Below are 24216 nucleotides of genomic sequence, written 5' to 3'. Positions count from 1 at the left end.
CCTCTACTGAGCCTTGTCAAGCAAAAAATCTGAATATGCCTGACTTGCATACTGCATGGCTTTTCTATTTACTTCTATCTTATTACTAGAAAAATCATTCATAACTGATATTGCTGCTTCTTTTAACACCTTCTCCTTAATGCTATACCCTTTCCTTAGATTAGTAAGATTACTAATAAAAATCCCCCTCATATGGCCTTAAATGCATTACATACTACTTGGGTCTTGGGCTGAATTAAAATTAATCTCCCAAAAACGCACAATTTCATTGTATAAGCTCATGATTATCCATTATCGACATCCAATTAGGATTAAATCTAAAAGGAGGTCTTACCATATCTTTGTAATCAACCATACATAACTCAAGGGAGAGAGGTACATGGTCCAAGAGAGACCTGGCCTCATATTTCATCTCATATATTTTTAATTTATTAAAGGGATTCTGTCATCCAGATTTTCGATATGGAGCTGTTCATATCATCCTCTCAGTCTCCATTATCTAATTAAAAATATACTAGTTTTACCCCCACCTGTCCTTTAATTTTGGATAAAAATTGGTTTTATTAATATGCTAATTACCTTACTAACATGCCCAAGTGGCTGTCCCTCTGGCCGTTTGTGCCCAGCCGCGCCCCTTATCTCGTAGCCCAGTGCCGCCCCACTGCTAATTATGCACTCCTCTCATTGCCGATGGTGCGCTGTAATCTTGCGCACGCGCCCTAAATCCCCTGGTCAGCGCCCGCGGGCGAAGTGCGCAGACAGCTGGTGCATGCGCGCTTCGTTCGCTGAGGCTGCTGCCAGGACACGCGAGATTACGGCGCACCATCGGCGATGAGAGGAGTGCATAATTAGCAGTGGGGCGGCGCTGTGCTACGAGATAAGGGGCGTGGCTGGGCACAAACGGCCGGAGGAACAGCCCCTTGGGCACGCTAGCAAGGTAATTAGCTTATTAATAAAACAGATTTTTATCCAAAATGAAAGGACAGGTGGGGGTTAATCTAGTATATTTTTAATTAGATAATGGAGACTGAGAGGATGATATGAACAACTCCATATCGAAAATCTTGATGACAGAATCCCTTTAAGACCAGTTCCATCCTGGACATAGATTTTCTGGATTTACTTATGCAAGAATAAACTCTTCTCCCATGCCCCAGGCATCCCCAGACTTCCCCAGATCCGGATTCCTGACAGAACCAGGGCAAGGGTGACCCCCGGGGGAAAAGTGTGGCAATCCCTCCCCCATAGAAATCCTATCTATGGCAGGATTAATAACAAAATTAAAATCCCCAATAATTAGCGAGAGACATTGTGCCATAAAAGTAAGCAAGGAGTTGAGTACATATAGGGAGAAAGGGGGTGGAATATAGACAAAGGCCAAAATACGTAATTTCCTGTCAAGTTTACCATATAGGAAAACACATCTCCCCTGCTTGTCAACAGAGGACGCCTCGCAGACATAATCAATCGCCCTATGTATGACAACCGTTACTCCTCGGGTATAACTAGTAAAGTTAGAATGATAAGTCTGAGAGGCCCATCCCCTACCAACACACCGAGAAGTCTCCTCAGTAAGATGGGTCTCCACCAAGCAGACAATAGCTGGAAGATGTCTCTGTACCAGGTCAAAAAACACTTGTCTCTTTAATTCCAAGTTAAATCTCTAACTGACATTGAATCCAAAAAAGTCCCAAGCCCTGAAGCCTTACAGTAGCCCCAGCCCCTCCCTCCTTAGCCTATGAGACACATCGCAAGCCCCCCTACCTTATCCCTCCCCCAAAAAACAACCCCCAAACCACCTGGTCTGCCACATTCTGCAACAGATCTCTCAACCAAGACCATCCCTCCCCCTTTCAGTACCACATAACCCCACCACTGCTACCAATCAGAAAAATGTAAATCAAGCATATCAAATATTATTCTGATCACTCCAATTTATAGCAAGGTCCTGGGAATGAATTCCATCATTGAAAATGATCCGAAGTTTAGCTGGATAAACAAAAGAATACTTAATATCCTTTTCCTGTAAACGTTTTTTAACCGCAGTAAAAGTGCGCCTCCTTTCTTGAATCTTCTTGGAAAAGTCTGTAAAAAAAGCCAATCTATTCCGATTATATAAATTAGGAGAGCACTCCCTTTCTCTTCTCAATAACATATCTCTGTCTTGTGAGACCAATATCTTCAGTAATTGGTTTGCCTCCGGGGACTCGATGCGCTCTTTCTACTAAGAACAGTGGAGTAAAAAATGCTCTTTTCCAAACGTCTCCAAAATCAACATTTGTATCATTTGAACAGGATATTTTTCCTCAGCACCCTCAGGTAACCCCAGAATCCTCACGTTACATCTCCTTGACCTGTCCTCCAAATCTACAACTTTTTTTTTTTTAACAGGTTAAAGTCCGTTTTTAGGCTAAGAATTTCAGTTTTTGATATCTTTAATTGATCCTGTAAGGCGCCCACAGACTTTGCTATATTATTATCTCTGTCACAGATCTTCAATACGTTGTTCCTAATCAGGACTACATCAGACTGGATTGGCCCGAGCTGGATTGAAATGCCCTGTATTAATTCCCTATTTTTTTTAACTGCCAGCAATATTTATTTTATAGGGAAAGATTCAACATTAGATAATTCTCCTTCTTCCACCCTCTGTATTTCCTCAGCTTGGGAGAATTCATTCAGTGTTTCCTCCACCGCTGTTGCAGTAGCATTATTTCTTTCAGGATCAATATCTTGGATCCCTTTTTGTCCTGCTCTGGTATTGATCTTTGGGGAATTCAGAAATTGGTCAATCTTTGCTGATTCCATGGGTCTCTGAGCTGATTTTGCCCTGGAAAAATCAGATGAGCGCCTATTTTGCTTAGGGCCCATTTTTTTTTCCTATTTCCCCTCTTTTCTTTCTTTTTCTTCTTTTTCTCCTCATTTTTTCTCCCCTTTATTCCTTTTCTCTTTTCTTCCTCCTCCCTCCTATTCCCCCATTCTTCAATTTTTCACTTTTTCTTTATTTTAATTTTTTTCTTCTTTCTAAGTAAAATAGTTGTATATTAGTCTGTTATAAAGGATGCTACTTATATGTTAGTTTGTTAATGAAGATGCCTTTAGCAACCCACAAAAAGAAGAAAACCTAAAAGCAAGAACAAAACAAAAAACAAAGTTCAAAAAGGAAAGATCTCACCAATCAGCAAAGTACTTCAGCTCAGGAAGATGTGAGATGGAAAGCAGGCAACAGGAGCAGACAGAGGAATCCACGTGGGAGGCAGGGAGGATTAGAGGAGAAGACAGCAAAACACAAGCCGTGGCAAGATCCACAGAATCCAGTAGGCCAATATGGACAAAGACCAGGACACCAGAAGAAACCCCAACAGGATCCGGTCCGATGGGGCAAGCATTAATTAAGAGGAAGCAGCAGAGGGTATAGAGACCTCGTCAGGTCTGCGTGCAATCAAACCTTCAATAGATCCGGAATCATGTGCAGGCAAATATCCTCTGTGGCACCACGGTCAAACAAAAGATCAGGATGAGTGAACAAGGCGGGTCTTCAATGTATCCCAAACCCTGGCACAGCTCCAAACACGAGACACAGGAGTAGCAGGAGGCGCGATGGAGTGTGGCAGAAGGGGAAGAGGACGGCGTAACGCACCCTTCTACGTCATCACGTCCGCTGAGTCTCATATTTATCTTAGAACTGATGCTCATGCAGCAGAAGACCACAGTGGAAAAAGAGCATCTGTCACATCTTGCTGTCCAGCCTATAGCTGTTGGAAATACACAAAGGGAATCTGCCATGGAGAAGGAGGATGAGGAAGATGATGATGAGGAGCTACCACAGCAACAGGAGGAGTCCGAGGTGGAGGAGCTAGAGGACAATGATAAGAATGTATGGGACCCCCCCCCCCCCCAGAGCTTTTAGCTTGGGGGACTCATGGGGACACAGTCACTAGAATTATGTGTGGGTTTTTGGTGTTTAGATTTAATGTTTTGGCTGTTTGGTGTTTTTTGTGTTCTCCCCCTCCCCCCTATGATTGTGTTTTGTGTCTTACCTGAGGTGAATCCACCTCTAGCCGGTCTCTGTTCTTCTGCCCAGCGAAGGTTCCTGATGATCCAGCTGTTCATTAGTTCCGGTGTCTTGAGGCGGAAGAATTCTTCTCAGCTGATTGGATGGATCCTCTGGCGGCGGGAAACTTAGGGATTTAAAAGAAGGGACATTGCCATTAGTACCTGGCAGTTTGAAGAAGACCAGGACCAGTGCAGAGATGGAGGACCTTCTGTGGCAGCTGATTCGGCGAGCAGAGTCGGCCGGCGGTGAGGAGTGGGTGCGGCATTGAGTGGGTGCGGCTGGGGCAGCCCCAGCAAGTTACAGGAAGAGGCGGCACCGGCAGGAAAATGGGAAGGCAGCGGCGCCTTACAACAGCGACGATCAGCTCTGATTATATCCAAGGAGGGCATTAGGGTGGGGAGCCAAGCGCATTTAAAGACCCACAGTGGATCTACAATGTTCCAAGCAGCAGCCAGGGTTCCTGTAGCCTGCCTTTACCCCCAGCAATCTTACCTGAAGTCCAGGGTGAAGATCCTCTGAAGCTGAAGGCGAAGAATCTTCATTCTTCTCATCCTGGTCAGTTCAGTACATGACTAATTTACTTTCCAATCAACAATTTGTTTCTGGCTTATATTCCCTTTTTTCAGATTTTGTTCAGAAAGGGAATATTGCATCGCCTTCTGGAGTCTGGCTTAATCAGCCCAAGGCAGCAATTTAGAGTCAAACTATTCCTGTACTGGATAAGGGTATCGGTGTTTCTGAAGCCTGTGTTAAAGGGGTGTTGTCTTGTGAATTATCACCTCTAGGCTTTCATTTAACACCAAGCATTAAAGAACGTTTATGGTGTTTAGAATTTAATGTCCGTATGGACAAGAAGGATGAAAAGATAGATGAGGATAGAAAGCGTAGTCAGCCATGTTCTTTTAATAACTGGCTGCAGGCTGTCTGCATTAATTCAGCGGTACTTGGGGAAAAATTTTCAGAAAATTGTTGCGGTTTATTCCAACATTTGAACATCATATTGGAGGCATACCGTAACTTTGGTGGTATGGCGTGGTACCACTATGATGAATTATTTAGGAAGAAATTAGCAGTTCATCCATCTTTGAAGTGGGGTGTTAAGAAAAACGGCTTATGGATAAATTTGACGTTACCGCAAAGAACCGCTCCTCTTAAACAATCTCCCTTCCCTCAAGGTTTGAGGAAGGTAGTTTGTTTTGCGTTCAATGAGAATACCTGTAAGTGGTTAGCAAATTGTCACAATAAGCATGAGTGTTCCTTTTGTAGGGGCACTCATCCTTTTTCAAGATGTTTCAAGCGAAGCGGTCAGGCACATTTTCAGCAGCCGTCAATTAAGGAGCATGTCGGAATAATTATAGGCCCGAAATGAATCAAACATGTTAAATAGTGTGGCATCTGCCATTTTGTGATATGTCCACCATTTTGTGTGAGCTTATGGAAAGGCCACACGTTCCTAAGGTGTATTCATATATTTTTCTCTATAATTATACCAGTTTGAGGGTGTACTTGCTTTCTTACATATTTATATTTAAAGACAAGACATTTATCCATATATCCTACTTATAGTGGATTTGATTATATACAGTACATATATGTATCTATAAAAGGCCACATTCTTAGTTATTCATAGATAGCCGAAAGAGATTCATGAAAGTTCAGTATGAAAGCGGTTCATATTGAATACAGAGAGCATTGTTCATGAAAAGTTATTACCACAGATGTAGGTTTATCTGAAGGGAGTGATCTTACCTCATTACAGGGCTATGAGGGAGGTAGCACTGTTTCATGAGAGACATCTGGTGTGTATGTTTATTCATATAAGTATAACGTTTGTATACATATAATGGATTTATTTAGTTTACCATAAACTAATTGATAAATCATATGTATATATTCTATATTGGCACATGTTATAACAAGGTGTTAATATGTATATACAGACGTGGACAAAATTGTTGGTACCCTTTGGTCAATGAAAGAAAAAGTCACAATGGTCACAGAAATAACTTTAATCTGACAAAAGTAATAATAAATTAAAATTCTATAAATGTTAACCAATGAAAGTCAGACATTGTTTTTCAACCATGCTTCAACAGAATTATGTAAAAAAATAAACTCATGAAACAGGCATGGACAAAAATGATGGTACCCCTAGAAAACACAGAACATAATGTGACCAAAGGGACATGTTAATTCAAGGTGTGTCCACTAATTAGCATCACAGGTGTCTACAACCTTGTAATCAGCCATTGGGCCTATATATATGGCTCCAGGTAATCACTGTGTTGTTTGGTGATATGGTGTGTACCACACTCGACATGGACCAGAGGAAGCAAAGGAAAGAGCTGTCTCAAGAGATCAGAAAGAAAATTATAGACAAGCATGTTAAAGGTAAAGGCTATAAGACCATCTCCAAGCAACTAGATGTTCCTGTGAGTACAGTTGCACATATTATTCATAAGTTTAAGATCCATGGGACTGTAGCCAACCTCCCTGGACGTGGCCGCAGGAGGAAAATTGATGACAAATCTAAGAGACGGATAATCCGAATGGTAACAAAAGAGCCTAGAAAGACTTCTAAAGAGATTCAAGGTGAACTTCATGCTCAAGGAACATCAGTGTCAGATCGCACCATCCGTCGTTGTTTGAGCCAAAGTGGACTACATGGGAGACGACCAAGGAGGACACCATTGTTGAAAACGAATCATAAAAAAGCAAGACTGGAATATGCCAAACTACATGTTGACAAGCCACAAAGCTTCTGGGAGAATGTCCTGTGGACAGATGAGACAAAAATCGAAGTTTTTGCCAAGGCACATCAGCTGTATGTTCACAGACGAAAAAATGAAGCATATCAAGAAAAGAACACTGTCCCTACTGTGAAACATGGAGGAGGCTCTGTTATGTTCTGGGGCTGCTTTGCTGCGTCTGGCACAGGGTGTCTTGAATCTGTGCAGGGTACAATGAAATCTCAAGACTATCAAGGAATTCTAGAGAGAAATGTACTAGCCAGTGTCAGAAAGCTTGGTCTCAGTCGCAGGTCATGGGTCTTGCAACAGGACAATGACCCAAAACACACCGCTAAAAACACCCAAGAATGGCTAAGAGGAAAAAATTGGACTATTCTAAAGTGGCCTTCTATGAGCCCTGACCTCAATCCTATTGAGCATCTTTGGAAGGAGCTGAAACATGCAGTCTGGAAAAGGCACCCTTCAAACCGGACACAACTGGAGCAGTTTGCTCATGAGGAGTGGGCCAAAATACCTGCTGAGAGGTGCAGATGTCTCATTGACAGTTACAGGAAGCGTTTGATTGCAGTGATTGCCTCAAAAGGTTGCGCAACAAAATATTAAGTTAGGGGTACCATCATTTTTGTCCATGCCTGTTTCATGAGTTTATTTTTTTACATAATTCTGTTGAAGCATGGTTGAAAAACAATGTCTGACTTTCATTGGTTAACATTTATAGAATTTTAATTTATTATTACTTTTGTCAGATTAAAGTTATTTCTGTGACCATTGTGACTTTTTCTTTCATTGACCAAAGGGTACCAACAATTTTGTCCACGTCTGTATATATATCACGCAAACAAAAATTCTGACAGCAGCACTAGTCCAATAGACCACGGGTGCAAAATACTCCAAGCCGCAGGCTCAACAGCTAAATAAATTATATATATACAAAAGATGAGGCAGCACTCTAAAAGATAAAGTGAAAAACGGTGGACCCTTTATTGACCCCTCTGCAACGTTTCAACCGCTCAATGCAGTCTTTATCAAGCATATAAAATGGTATCACACAGGGGGTACATATACCCAAAATACATAGCAGCAAATGAAGTGACAATCAAACAATCATTTAATATAATAGTGTAAAAAAAGTATTTAAAATCCATAAAAAAAGTATTATACAATCACTTGTGTGGCGAAAATACAGTATCCATGATTATGTGCAAATGTGCAAATTATTTACATCCATGATTCATACATGCAATATATATTGTGTAAATTAAACTCAGCAATACTGATACTTAATGACGCACAAGTGATTTATTGAGTTTAATTTACACAATATATATTGCATGTATGAATCATGGATGTTAATAATTTGCACATAATCATGGATACTGTATTTGCGGACATTTTATCTTAGGATGTGTGTGTGTGTTTTTATAGATTGTAATCTGTCTCCCTGTGTCGGATTTAACCGAAGAACGCTCTAGCAGAGGCTACTTGGGTTGAATCAGGACCAGTGGTAAAACCGTCAGTATGAAAACCTTCTCATGGGTTTGGAGATGTGTTCTCAGTGTGTAGGGGGGCGTTTGCCGGTTTGTGAGCACTAAGTGCAATGCACTGGGCTTCGTCCCTTCAAATGTCTATACACATTAGAGAAGTGAAGTCTGCATAACGAGAGATACATATTATACCTCTGCTGCGGCTTTGTTATCCCTTTCTGGATACATATCTGCTTTTAAGACATACATATCTTCCTTGTCGGTATACTCGTACCGTATACTGACAATAGCCGTAGCAATGTCTCGCAGATAATCTTAAATCTATAAGAACCAGTAGAATGATCTTCACTAGATACTGGTCACTTTGAACAGTATTGAATGGGATCCATGCTAACAGTGATGGGGGATCAGACAATGAACATGACTCACCCTTCCTTATACAAGGATGGGGTGTGTGCATTGCACTGTCCAGCCATGTTGATGCAATCCCCTGTCATTTGACAAGTACCTGAACTTTCTCATCTTCTTGTGTCATTACTTCCTGTATTTTTGTTACATGAAGTAAGTGGTCAGGTGATGGGTCAGCCCCTTTCTATTGTTACTGTGACTAAATAAAAGGTGAGCAGACGCTGGAGGAGGGGCAGTTGCTCAGAAGAACTCAAAATGGTAACACCTGTGTCTGACTCTGACTGCGGTTTAAGGATTTGCTTGTCCTTACACAAAGCATGATGCGAGTGGATTTCTAATATTTCTACAACAGTTGGTGAGCACAGTTAGGAAGATAATTTTTTCCCCCGTAATCAGCAGAATTTAAAGGAGAAACAGCTTAATTTTCAAAAAGCAAAAAAAGGACGGCATAAGGTAATATCCTTTTCCTTACTCTCATTTTTTAGAAAGTTTTGCTCTTTGTGAACTGAAATCTGTGTACTCCAATCTGCTGATATCAGGTAAAAAATCTACTGAAAGAACCTTTTGGTGTATGTGGTTGTTATCTGCTGCGTCAAGGGGTATAAGGATAAGGTAAGTGTTTTTCCGTTGTGTAGTTTTTGGTGGATCTGAGTTGATTGTACAGAGATCGTATGATGAGATAGTGTGCTGAGCAGTACAGGGTATTGTGTTTTTTTTGTTGTAACTTCTTAACTTTCATATTACTGGGATTTTGTAAAAGGCGATTTTATAGAGGTTTATAGAGGCAGCAATTTGTTTTAGTGTTTGTACATTAGAGACAGCATTTAAAAAGTATTTTTATATTGTTAGGCTGTAAATCACCCGCAGAGTGGAGGTTTTGCTCTGGTTTCGTGGGTGGGGAACAGGGAATATAGAAACTGTTTTGTTTAATTTGGATTTTCTATTGCTGTATTTTGTAGACACTATCTTGATTTCCTTTGTGTCAAGCCATGTAGTTTGTCGGCCATCTTTAATTTCCTTTCTGTGGTGTGTGAAGACATGAGGTTTTGTCGGCCATCTTGGTTAGTTTGCTATGGAAAGCGATTTGGTTGTTTTTGCCTCAAATGTCAGTTTTGTCCAGAATAATTATCTTGTCTTTTTGTAACTTTCTATGTACAGTTTGATTTTGTTTTGATAAGTTTTGTGCTGGATATCAGTTGAGTGTTCGGTTATGTTATAGCTCAGTGACCAGTCTGATACAGGAATAATTGTGTGAACATTAGTGGCAGTTTAGCGGTGAAATCGTCCTATAGTTGATGATTCTGCTTAATGTTTGTATATCTGTGGCTGTTACACTGAATTGTAGACTTGTTTGGCATAATTAATACTGGTACTACAGTGTAGAAAGGAGGTACTTGTAGTTCTGTGCCAAAAGTATTGGGACAACTCCTAGAAATTGGTACCAGTGTTTTGTTTTGCTGTGCAATGGAAAGCATTTTTAAAGAGGTTGCAAAGTTGAAGGACACGGCGGCCATTCTGCAAGCTATGGAGGGATCTACTGACCCATGGCTGCATGCTCAGAATTTTGTAGCAAACCTGATCAGTACCAGAAAATGGCACAAAAGGAAAGGCAAGTATGCTCTGATTTTTGCTGCTGGGTGGATAGCGAATAAATATCAGGAGTCTTGTAGGCTGAAGCTGAGTTTGGAAGGAAAAGTGGAAGATTTAAAAGTGGAAATTGTTAAATTGAGAACTCTTGGCCAGCAGGCAGCTGAAGCTAGCGCTAATTATGAATGTAATGTGAGGTGTAATACTGAGCTGTGCAAGGAGAACGAATGGTTGTCTGAAAGCCTGACGAACAGGGTGCTGTGGGGGAATTGTCTGCTCTCTGCAGGAGAACAGAGGATGAGCATTCTCAGTGCTTATTGCAGCCGGAGTCATTGAAGCAACCGTTAGAGAGTAATGTGTCTAGAATTAGAAGAAATGTATGGGCTGTAAGCATGGAGAAGTCTGAGGACTGTGCTTCAGATAGTGGAACCGACTCAGGGATGGAGATGGACAATGTGTCTGATCCTGGAATTGGATGTATTAACACAAGGCCAGAAGATTCCTCAGATGAGTCAGTGGTAAGTGGACTCAATACAGATAGTAGTGTGGGATCTAGTCATGGTAGGATGGTTAATGTTGTGCGCCAAGTCAAATCACCATGTGCCCAGACAAGGTATTTTGCAGGGAGGCAAGCTATTTGTTGTTTTGCATGCAGGGAATACTGGCACATTGCACGATATTGTGACATTGCTAATGGCAACAGACACAGGTATGTTAAGTACCCCAGAACCACACCTAGAAGTAAAGTGGTTTATTCAGCAAGGAGGGGTAATGGTCCCAGACATGGTTCTTTGCAAAGGCAGAGAACCCAGGGACAGTCAAGGTCATTGATCAATGAAGCAAATTTTAAATCCCAATATGAACGGTTAAAATGTGAAAATTTGAAGCTCAGAGAGGAAAGAGATCGGTTCCTGGAATTCAGTAGAGTTTCTAATTTTTGTGTGCCAGAGAAGGGTAAATCAAGGTCTTTGTAAACCATTTTACTGTTTGTATTTACAGAAAACGGAGGAACTCTGAGACCTAATTTAAATAGATTTTTCCCTCCCGGTTTTGGGACCTTGTATTGTTAAATCCTGCTTCTTTGGTAAAATGAATCTGAAGCTGGTTTGGGCCTGGGGCTGGGCAAATTAACATTTCAATGACTGGGTGGGTAGAAATTCTCCTGTACGGTTTCAGGTGAGCCCTCCAAGACATTGATGTGTTAATTCAGTCCTATACAGTTGTATGTGTTCCTAAGGTTTTTGTTTTTGTATTTGAGATGAGTCAGGGACAGGACTCTTTTCAGGTTAATTTGCATATGTATCAAATCATTTTTTTTACACAATAAAAGCACAGAGAGCTCTGGGGACTGGGTATTGCGAATGTGCTAGCGGCGATCTAGCAGCCCATGTCCTCAGCTCTATACACAAAATCACAGTGACAGGTTCCCTTTAAGTTATAATTAACTTTTTACTGAATCTCAATGTATATAGCAAGACTTTCTGTAACTGAAGTTTTCTATGTTGTTTTTTTCTCTCCTTTTTGCAGGTCTTCTTTTACTAATCCATTTTTATTTTTTAGGCTTTTATTGATGTAATTAAGTTTTTTTCAGTTTTTTCCTTTTTACTAACCCATTTTTATTCTATTATTCATTTTTTCCTTTTTCATATTTTGGCACTTTTCTCCTTTTTCTCTTTTTCTTTCTCTCTCTCTCTTCTCTGTAGATTTGGTTGGGAGTTCTGGGGGTCTCGAGATATTGTGTGGGAACTACTGTCTGAATTCAAGGGTTGCTGCTGAGTGAGAGGTTTTTGATCAGTCACTGCAAAAAGGGCTTTGTGTGCTGTTCAGCTTGACTATATAGAATAATATAGGCAAAGGAAAGTGAGTTGATGAGCTTTTTTTAAGGAGACAAGGTGATATATATCACCCGGGCATACCAATAGCTGTGTGAGTAACCCCTTTCCCCACAGGAGTACTGTGTGTTTGTTTCCTGTGCGCACATTCCACTCCAGGTCAATTGGAAGCCCTATCCTGTGGTTAGCTCACTATTCAGTGCCAAAACCGAAGCTGGTATATCTCATTAGGAGGCTCTGAGGGCTGCCGTGTGTCGGCGAGAGCCCTTTTCCTCACACTGATTACTCCTTATCCCGAGGTCTAACTAGGGTGAATGGAGTCCGTGTGTCGGTCCCAGAAACCCTAGGCTCAGAGGCGAACAAAGGGGAGTAGCAGCCGTCCAAGCGTGTGTCGCGGGACACTGTAGGTGGACGCACCTACTTTTAGAAGGCTCGAGCATGGGTTTAGGGAAATTTAGGGAACAGAAGGGTACCACTTCTGACTATAGGACAGCCAAGCAGTACATGAAATCCATCTATGGAGGAGGAGTTATTAAGCCCCTCAAAGATTGGCACCAAGGGACTGTAGGTCCAGAGTGGACCATCCCCAAAGAAGGGACCCTTGAGGTCTGGATTGGGAAAAAGTTTGTCCGTGAATTCCCCATTAGACTCCAAAGCCATGGTTCCCTCCAGAAAGCAGAACTATGGCTGCACGAATGCATCGATCTCCAGCAACAGGGCATTCAAAAGTCCCAGACAGTGCGAACTAACACTGTAATGTGCTCCCGCCCCGCTAAGACTGCAGAGTCCAAGAGAAGCGCTTTTCTCTTTCTCTTTTTTTCTTTTTCTATCTCTCCCTCTCTCTCATCCCTCCCTCATCTCTCCATCTAACCTTGAGACGATGCACTATGTTGAATCCAGCTTCTCTTCGTCCTGGTTTTAAGGACGATGAGAAGGGGGGAAAGTGGTGCAGAAAACAACGATCTTCTCAAATGTCAATCTATCTTCTAACCTAGTAGGGAATTACGTTGAGAACCATCACGACTGCCTTTTCTTTCATGGTACTTGGGTCAGATTTTTGTAAAGAAGGTAAAAATCACGGCCGATTCATGGCCTGAATGTTCCGCTGTAACCCTTTTATTCCATCAGGTATGCCCCCAGGCAGCCCCACGATGTCCACCACTGGGTTTGGGAGTTTCTCCCAGACCCAGACTCAATAACCAGTGTTCATTCTAGTCAACCAGGTGATTGGGTCGTGCTAAAGAAACATCCGAGGTCGGGACTAGAGCTGAGATATCTTGGGCCATTCCAGGTGCTGCTGATGATGCCAAACTCTCTGAAGTTCGAGGGACGAGACAACTGGATCCACACCAGTCATTGCAAGAAGCTGCTCAACTAAGTCAAAGAATGAAGAGTATCACTTTTGTTTATTTGTTACAAGGAAACATTTGTTGATAGCACATAACGATACATTCCTAGAGGGTAATATCAGCTGTAGGTTTAATATTAGCTCTGGCTTCTGCTCCTCGCTTGTTAATCCTGTATGGGTGTCCGGGCAGCTAGGCGACCTGTAGATGTGGTATGGGTATGCCTGGCTAGCAGACACCATTGACAAGGGTCAGGCGCATACTAACAGGAGCAGGGCAGAGGCGGAGCTATGACTAGTGAGGGTCAGAATCCTTTTTAAAGCTTTGTGAGGTCTTGGGGCTCACTAGTTTTCCATTGGATTAGGGCGAAAGGAAATAGTACTTATGTTTTTTTGTTTCCATTCCTTCTATACGCCGGAGTGAGATGTTCCTGATGTCTAATCGACTGAGTTACCAAAGCCCGAACAGACAAGATGCCCTGAAGACCAAACCATGGACCAGATGCAGAGGATTCCAAACCAGCCAGCGACCAACGCGAAACGCCACCTCCTGAGTCACCTCCCGAGGAAAAGAATGACTTTCTGTTTTCCATCATCTGTTTTATGGATTCAGGACTTTTCGTAGACAGGAAGAAGATTAAGATTCATCGAGGGACACTGGGGAGCATATGACAAAGAGGAGGGACGGTTGTGGAAATTTTATTATGCGGACATTTTATCTTTGGATGTGTGTGTGTTTTTATAGATTGTCATCTGTCTCCCTGTGTCGGATTTAACCGAAGAACGCTCTAGCAGAGGCTACTTGGGTTGAATCGGGACCAGTGGTAAAACCGGCAGTATGAAAACCTTCTCCTGGGCTTGGAGATGTGTTCTCAGTGTGTAGGGGGGCGTTTGCCGGTTTGTGAGCACTAAGTGCAGTGCACTGGGCTTCTTCCCTTCAAATGTCTATACACATTAAAGAAGTGAAGTAACGAGAGATACATATTATACCTCTGCTGTGGCTTTGCTATCCCTTTCTGGATACATATCTGCTTTTAAGACATGCATATCTGCCTTGTCAGTATACTCGTACCATATACCGACAATAGCCGTAGCAATGTCTCGCAGATAATCTCAAACCTATAAGAACCAGTAGAATGATCTTCACTAGATACTGGTCGCAGTATTGAATGGGATCCATGCTGACAGTGATGGGGGATGGGCGGCCACCTGGCTGATCAGACAATGAACATGACTCATCCTTCCTTATACAAGGATGGGGTGTGTGCATTGCACTGTCCAGCCACGTTGATGCAATCCCCTGTCCTTTGACAAGTACCTGAGCTTTTTCATCTTCCTGTGTCATCACTTTCTGTATCCTTGTTACATGAAGTAAGTGGTCAGGTGATGGGTCAGCCCCTTTCTATTGTTACTGTGACTAAATAAAAGGTGAGCAGATGCTGGAGGAGGGGCAGTTGCTCAGAAGAACTCAAAATGTTAACACCTGTGTCTGACTCTGACTGCGGTTGAGGGATTTGCCTGTTCTTACACAAAGCCTGATGCGAGCGGATTTCTAATATTTCTACAACAATACCCCTATGAGACACCATTTTATATGCTTCATAAAGACTGCATTGAGCGGTTAAAACGTTGCAGAGGGGTCAATAAAGGGTTCACCGTTTTTCACTTTATCTATTGGAGTGCTGCCTCATCTTTTATATATATATATATATATATATACATATACTTGATGCCATGTGTATCCCACTAAAAGAAAATGTATTCTTAGGATATATGTAAAGCATTTATGTTGGTTTTCTGCTAATGGGATTTACTCAGAGGGAATGATGTTATTCTAACCATAATGAATCAGTCATTTATACAGTTAGAATATACTGACCCACGGTGCGAGTGTAAGGCTTAATGGTCTTACCAAAGTTATATGTGTGAAAATAGTCCAGGATGGGGCGGAAGGATACAGTTATCTCTTCTAAGTTATATCCTCCTTCCCATTCTGGAAGTCATGTGATGTGTAGTTGGTTAGAAGGGGGTGGAATGTATTTAGCATTCCATATTAAAGTCTAGGATTAGACATGCCCATCCTGATTAGTGATGAACGAACATCTGCTGGGAAGGTTCCCATTCATTTTAATGGCAGGCCAACCTGAAAAACCTCCAGGTCCTATTTGCAGCCACAAAATACTTACTAGATGTCCACACATAGTCCCACAACATGGACACTGACATACCAGAAGTATTAAGCGAATCTTCGATCTACAAGCATTATTTTTTTATCGGCGAAATTCGGCAAAGTATTAATCGCAAGAGCACATGCGCTAGGAAGGCGTGGCCTACAGCAACTGGTTTGCACCAACTAGCAATTAAATGGATGCGATGGTTGGAACTAAGTTCAGCGACGAAGAGGAAGAACTCCTGGTGACTGTAAGTAATCTTACATTCAAGTAGTGTATTTGATTACATTTCACCTGCATGTCTGAACAATCGCTTTATATGCATAAAGAGTGTTATAAAATAAATCGCCAGTGCGACCTTCTGCGATTCAAATTTTTCTTAAGTGTACAAAACTTCACATTTTATAAGGTCTCACTAGATATTATTGTTGCACTAAGTATTCGTGTGGCATCACACCTACTATGTTAGTAGCATATTTGTATGGAAAGCATAGAAAAATATTTCACATGCACATTACACATCCTTTGTCATGCCGCGCACACACACACTATATACGGCACACACACTATATACGGCACACACACACTATATACGGCACACACACTATATACCGCACACACACACTATATATACGGCACACACACACTATATACCGCACACACACACTATATACAGCACACACACTATATACCGCACACACACACACTATATACGGCACACACACTATATACCGCACACACACTATATACGGCACACACACTATATACCGCACACACACACTATATACGGCACACACACTATATACCGCACACACACTATATACCGCACACACACACTATATACGGCACACACACTATATACCGCACACACACATACTATATACCGCGCACACACACTATATACGACACACACACTATATACTGCACACACACACTATATACCGCACACACACTATATACCACACACACTATATACCCCGGCACACACACTATATATGACACACACACTAAATACCGCACACACACACTATATACGGCACACACACTATATACGGCACACACACACTATATACGGCACACACACTATATACGACTCACACACTATATACTGCACACACACACTATATACCGCACACACACTATATACCGCACACACACACTATATACCGCACACACACTATATATGACACACACACTAAATACCGCACACACACACTATATGCGACTCACACACTATATACCGCACACACACACTATATACCGCACACACACTATATACCGCGCACACACACAATATATGACACACACACTAAATACCGCACACACACACTATATACCGCGCACACACACTATATGCGACTCACACACTATATACCGCACACACACACTATATACCGCACAGACACACACTATATACCGCACACACACACAGAGTCTATAGATTATAATTTGTGTCCTGTTGGTCAGGACTCAGGAGAAGCTTTCTTTGTCAGACCGCCAGTATTTGCTGGTTCATTTAGAGTTACCCAGGGTGCATCCCGGGTAGGCGAACCAGCTGTGCACCCCATACCATACCGTCACTTCACTAGACAGGTACATCTCTGCTTAACTGTACAATATCTGATAGCTCCGACCCCACCCACATATAGTCGTAATAGAATCCCATCTTCTAACCATAACAGTTAGGCCGCATGCACACAGGCGTGTTTTTTCACAACTACAGACCGTAAAAACCCAGGCTGATATCCTGCAGAGTGGATGAGCGCACGGCCTCATTGGTTGCTAACTCGCTATGACGCCGTCCACTTCTTGCCGCCACCGCTGTACAGTAATACACTTCTATAGATCATACAAGTGTATCACAGTACAGCGGTGGTGGCCAGAACTGCACGTCGTCATAGCAACCAATGACGCCGTGTGCTCGTCCACTCTGCAGGATGGCAGGCTGGGTTTGTACGGTCCTTAGTTGTGAAAAAACACGCCCGTGTGCAGGTGGCCTAAATCTAATATTTCCACTTCAAAGCATTAAATACTTTTTGCAGTTTACTTGAGTAAATTATTTTCAATACTATTATTGTTAAAAATTGGGATTATATGCTTGCATTTTTATCTTACAGCGGATGTTGGGGCGGGGATATGACCGCACCCGGTCCCACGCCAAGAAGCAGTGGATTGTGCTGGAGCTGGCATTTGAGATCTGGCGCTAAACAGATCTCAAACACCGCCGTCTGGCCATCATTAAAAAATGGTCAGACATGAAGCAAAGACATCCCCAGTTTATAAAAAGAATACGGGATGAAAAATGCCCAGGTACATGCGTAAATAACTTTTGTATGTTTTGCCAACACTCTGTAATGTATACAGTGCTAAGCAAAAGTATTCACCCCCCTTGACTTCATATGACAAAGAGGAGGGACGGTTGTGGAAATTTTATTATGCGGACATTTTATCTTAGGATATGTGTGTGTTTTTATAGATTGTCATCTGTCTCCCTGTGTCGGATTTAACCGAAGAACGCTCTAGCAGAGGCTACTTGGGTTGAATCGGGACCAGTGGTAAAACCGGCAGTATGAAAACCTTCTCCTGGGCTTGGAGATGTGTTCTCAGTGTGTAGGGGGGCGTTTGCCGGTTTGTGAGCACTAAGTGCAGTGCACTGGGCTTCTTCCCTTCAAATGTCTATACACATTAAAGAAGTGAAGTAACGAGAGATACATATTATACCTCTGCTGTGGCTTTGCTATCCCTTTCTGGATACATATCTGCTTTTAAGACATGCATATCTGCCTTGTCAGTATACTCGTACCATATACCGACAATAGCCGTAGCAATGTCTCGCAGATAATCTCAAACCTATAAGAACCAGTAGAATGATCTTCACTAGATACTGGTCGCAGTATTGAATGGGATCCATGCTGACAGTGATGGGGGATGGGCGGCCACCTGGCTGGTCCCACGCCAAGAAGCAGTGGATTGTGCTGGAGCTGGCATTTGAGATCTGGCGCTAAACAGATCTCAAACACCGCCGTCTGGCCATCATTAAAAAATGGTCAGACATGAAGCGAAGACATCCCCAGTTTATAAAAAGAATACGGGACGAAAAATGCCCAGGTACATGCGTAAATAACTTTTGTATGTTTTGCCAACACTCTGTAATGTATACAGTGCTAAGCAAAAGTATTCACCCCCCTTGACTTCATTCTTTTTTTTTGTTGTCTCACATCCTGGCATTAACATGGATTGTTTGAGGATTTGCATCATTTAATTTGTAGAACATGCCCACAACCTTTTTTTTTAATTGGTTAATTGTAAAGCATACAACTAATAGGACAAAATAACAGAAAAGGTCAATGTGCATAACTATTCACCCCCCCTAAAGTCAATACTTTGTAGAGCCACCTTTTGCAGCAATCACAGCTCCAAGTCGCTTTGGATAAGTCTCTATGAGATTGCCACATCTTACCACTGGGATTTTTTGCCCATTCCTCTTTGCAAAACTGATTCAGCTCCTTCCAATTGGATGGTTTGCACTTGTGAAGAGCGATCTTTAAGTCTGACCACAGATTTTCTATTGGATTGAGATCTGGGCTGTGACTAGGCCATTCCAACACATTTATATGTTTACCCTTAAACCACTCAAGTGTTGCTTTAGGCTACTTTCACACCTGCGTTAGGTGCAGATCCGTCTGGTATCTGCACAGACAGATTCGCACCTATAATGCAAACGCTTGTATCCGTTCAGAACGGATCCGTTTGCATTATTCTTTTTAAAAAAAGTCTAAGTCAAAACGGATCCTATCTGACTTACATTGAAAGTCAATGGGGGACGGATCCGTTTTCAACTGCACCATATTGTGTCAGTGAAAACGGATCCATCCCCATTGACTTACATTGTAAGTCAGGACGGATCCGCTTGGCTCCGCATCGTCAGGCGGACACCAAAGCACTGCAAGCAGCGTTTTTGGTATTCGCATCCAGAGCGGAATGGAGGGGGAACAGAGCCAAACTGATGCATTCTGAATGGATCCTCATCCATTCAGAATGCATTGGGGCTAAACTGATCCGTTTTGAACCATTTGTGAGATCCCTGAAACGGATCTCACAAACGGAATTCAGAAAAGCCAGTGTGAAACTAGCCTTAGCAGTGTGTTTGGGGTCATTTTAGCCTCAAATCACGCACAGAGTGGTACAGGTTTTGCTCAAGAATATCTCTGTATTTAGCACCATCCCTCTTTCCCTCAACTCTGACCAGTTTCCCAGTCCCGGCTGCTGAAAAACATCCCCACAGCATGATGCTGCCACCACCATGTTTCACTGTGGGGATGCTGTTCTTTGTGTGATGTGATGTGTTGGTTTTGTGCACGACAAGTGACAGACTGAACCATGACTGTGTCTGCAGTAGAAGCCTGAGGGCTAGCCTCCTTCCTACGGGCTATGGACCCAGGACTATGGAGACCCCCACTCTGACCTATTTGGGTTAGAGGGAACTATAACCCATGATTTTTTGGTTGAGTTTATAGGCCACATCTCTCCTATTCCCATTAAAGTTGCATGGTGTGAATCCATAAATATAATAAGGGTTAACTCTGCTCTGAGACTCCCAATGAATGTGTCAGTTTATTTGTCCCTTTGTTCTATTGTGTTAGTGATGGGATTAAGAAGTAGCCGACTCTGGTGTAGAGAAGTAGATCATCCTATGATACACTCAGGAGATAATCCCATCCCATGGGTCTCCTCTCGCCCTATTGTTTAATCAAGACACTGTGGAGGGGATGTCTTTTTGCATGCTGTTCATTTTTGATTGAGTTATGCGTCATAAAGCTGGCAGCCACTGCAATTATATATAGATCCCTCCATATTGGAATTTCTTTATACAGTATCTAATGTTGTTAAGATTTCTGAGTTGATATCTAAAATCTGAACATTCTGTGATCACAGAAGTTCCTATTCCCTCCACTCTGAGAAGGCGATCGGCGGAGGCCATGCAGTTGGTGGAGGTTGAGGAGGAAGAGGAGGATGAGGCTGGACCCTCCCAGCCTATTGAGCCACCCCCACCAGATGTGGGAGAAGTGAAGGAGGTGGAGGTGGAAAGTGCTGGACCCTCCAGCACCGCCCCATCTCCTGACTCGGAGGAAGAGGAGGCGATCACCAGCCCCCCCCAGGAGGGTAAATATGTGCACATAGCAATATGATTATGTATCCGTAACATGTACATAAACATTAAAAAGGCCAACAATGAGGGGACAACATACTCTATAGTAATACAAAAAAAGAACACAGGACAATAACTCTTTAATCTACATTTAAACATTAACTTAACAATTAAATAATATTAAACTCTATCGAACTATCACTAACAAACAAAATAAAATTATACTGTACTGAAATATCACTAACTGATAAACTATATAATCATCATAAATATGACTAACTAACATATTGAGATTTAAATCGTCAATGTGTATAAAGACTTTAAATAAAATTAAAAAAAAGGTAAAAAATAGACAAACAGACATATTTTGTACCGCCGTGTACATATCAACCGTCTCTATAAAAATATCCTATGATCTAACCCCTCAGGTGAACACTGTATAAAAAAATTAAATAGAAACAATTAAAAAAAATTACTAATTTAGTCACTAAAAGTGCAACACCAAGCTATAAAAAAAAGGCATATGCCCCCAAAATAGTAACAATCGGTCATTTCATTCGGCCAAAAATGAGACCCTAACATTAGACAATCGCCAAATAAAAATAATAATATGGCTCTCAAACTATGCAGACACTAAAACATGAATTATTAATGGTTCAACAATTATTTTATTGTGTAAAACAGGAATAATTAAAAAATAATGAAACATATTAGGTCTTGCCGCATCTGTAACAACCAGCTGTATAAAAATATCATACCAACTAACCCCTCAGGTGGACACCTTTCAAAACAAAAATTTAAAACTCTCCAAAAAGGCATTTTTTTTGACAACTTTTATCACAAAAAGGTGTAATAGTAAGTGATCATAAAGTCAGATGCTCCACAAAATAAAGGCTTAAAGGTTTAATAAGAATTGCAAATAATGTTCATATGTACATTTTTTTTCAAACAGTAATAAAGACATTGAAGGCCAAATTGGCCAAAATGGAAAAGGAGCACCACCAGGATATGCAGGCCATTCAGGAGCGGATGAAGGCCATGGAGGAGAGGCAACACCAGGCCATGAAGGGGGTGCAGGAAAAGTTGCCTTAAAAATATATTTTTTTCTAATAAGTTATATAAATCGTTTATACAGTTATAACATGTATTTCGTTTTTTGTAATATTGCTCTGTTTTAGTGTAATAGCTCGGCCTAAATCAGCCAGAACTGACAGCAGCCGGTAAATACATGTCAAATACATATAGGGTCCATTCACACGTCTGTAAAATGGGTCCGCATCAGTTCCACAATTTAGCAGAATGTTAACAGACCCATTGATTTTCAAATCCAGTCAGAAAAATTAGGCATTCACAGGATAAAGAAGTAAGTGTCGGCCACTACCGGCCTAAAAAATTAGCCAACAGGCATTCACCTGACAGCAAAGAACTTTGTATTCTGTTGCTGGAGGTACATTAGGCATTCACAGGATAAATAAGTGTCGGCCAGTACAGGCCCCAAAAATTAGCCAACAGGCATTCACCTGACAGCAAAGAGCTTTGTATTCTGTGGCTGGAGATTCATTAGGCATTCACAGGATAAATAGGTACGTTTGGGCCACTACAGGCCTAAAAAATTAGTCAGCAGCGGACACGTTAAAAAAAGACCACACTGCGGAGCTATGTGCCGGCGTCCTGGGAGCGCCAGATGTGACCGTACATGGTTGATGGCTCGCTCCTGATACATTAGCAGTCTGGTTTTTCCCTCATGTGCAATTTAAGTTCTGCCTGCTTCTTCTGAGTGGCGGCCGTCGCTACCTCCTCTTCCTGATCCGATTCCAAGAATGGCTGCACATCGGAAATGTCTTGTATTGGATCGGAAAATAATTCCTGTGACTCAATTGGAGGGTATATGGTGGTGGTGGTGGTGTTGGTGTTGGTGGTGGTGTCTTTGGGGTTGCAGACAGCAGAGAGTGAAGAGGGTGCAGATAGAAAGGATGAGGAGGGTGCAGAAGCGGAAGGCTGAGTGATCCACTCAACCAAGTCTGGTAGTCTGGTGCGTCCTTTGACGTAATTGAACGCACCTTCTGTAACTTCCCACTTTGGTCTGGTGCTCCTGCCCTACCCCTACCATCCCTGCGGAAGGGCCTGACTCTTCTTCTGCCTGTCATTTTTTTAATGACCCGGTGGCAAAAGTCTCTAGAGAAGCGCAGTGTATGTGGAAGAAGGTGTATAACACCCCGCTTCAATCTGTCGTTTTTAGGGGGCCACTGGTATATCATACTAGTTATACTTTTTTTTCCAGTACCATTTGTCACTGTGTGTAGCAGAGGGAACTCAGCAAAACTGAAAAAAAAAAAAAATCTTCAGTACCCAAATACACTATATTTTATTTATTTATTGTTTCATGTACAAACACAGTACATACTGTCCATAAACAACACAGTATAAAGTACATACACATACATAGGAGCAGAGAAACTAGATATCCTGCCAATAAAACAGTGATGTAGTTTTCCATGAGTCAGTACTTCAGTGTCTGGAGCATCTACATACTCGCCATAGCTATCTATTTAAAAGTGGCACTATTGAAGGCATTAGGCTTGTCAGTAAAAGCAAAAAAAGGAAGAGACCACTGTGGTACTCAGCAGAAGTGGCCAAAATCATTAAAAACTAAAAGATAACATTTAGGAATTATAAAAAAAAAAAAAAAACGAGGATGACAGACAAATTTATAAGATTAGGCAGAGAGAGGCCAAACAAGTTATAAGAGCTTCTAAAGCACAGGCAGAAGAGAAATTAGCTCAGTCAGGGAAAAAAGGCGATAAGGCATTCTTCAGATACATAAATGAAAAAAGGAAACTAAAACAAGGAATTACCAAATTAAAAACTAAAGAAGGAAGGTATATGGAAGAAGATAAAGAACTAGCTGACTGCCTCAATGAATACTTCTGTTCAGTTTTTACAAAGGAAAATGAAGGAGAAGGACCTCAGATAGGAAAGAAGACTAATGAATCTTTTGACGCATGTGTCTTTACAGAGGAAGAGGTTCTAAGTCAACTGTCTAAAATTAATACAAATAAGTCACAGGGGCCTGATGGGATACATCCAAAGCTATTAAAAGAGCTCAGCGGTGAACTAGCAAAACCATTAACAGATTTATTTAACCAATCACTGGCAACAGGAGTCGTCCCAGAAGATTGGAAATTAGCAAATGTTGTGCCCATTCACAAGAAAGGTAGTAGGGAGGAATCGGGCAACTATAGGCCAGTAAGCCTGACATCAATAGTGGGGAAATTATTGGAAACCATACTTAAGGAGAGGATTGTGGACCATCTAAAATCCCATGGATTGAAAGATGAAAAACAGCATTGGTTTACTTCAGGGAGATCATGTCAAACTAATCTTATTGATTTTTTTGATTGGGTGACTAAAATAATAGATGGAGGAGGTGCAG

This window comes from Bufo gargarizans, chromosome 10 (assembly GCF_014858855.1).
Source record: "Bufo gargarizans isolate SCDJY-AF-19 chromosome 10, ASM1485885v1, whole genome shotgun sequence".
In the NCBI taxonomy this organism is placed as follows: Eukaryota; Metazoa; Chordata; class Amphibia; order Anura; family Bufonidae; genus Bufo; species Bufo gargarizans.
This window is presented reverse-complemented; position numbering follows the sequence as displayed.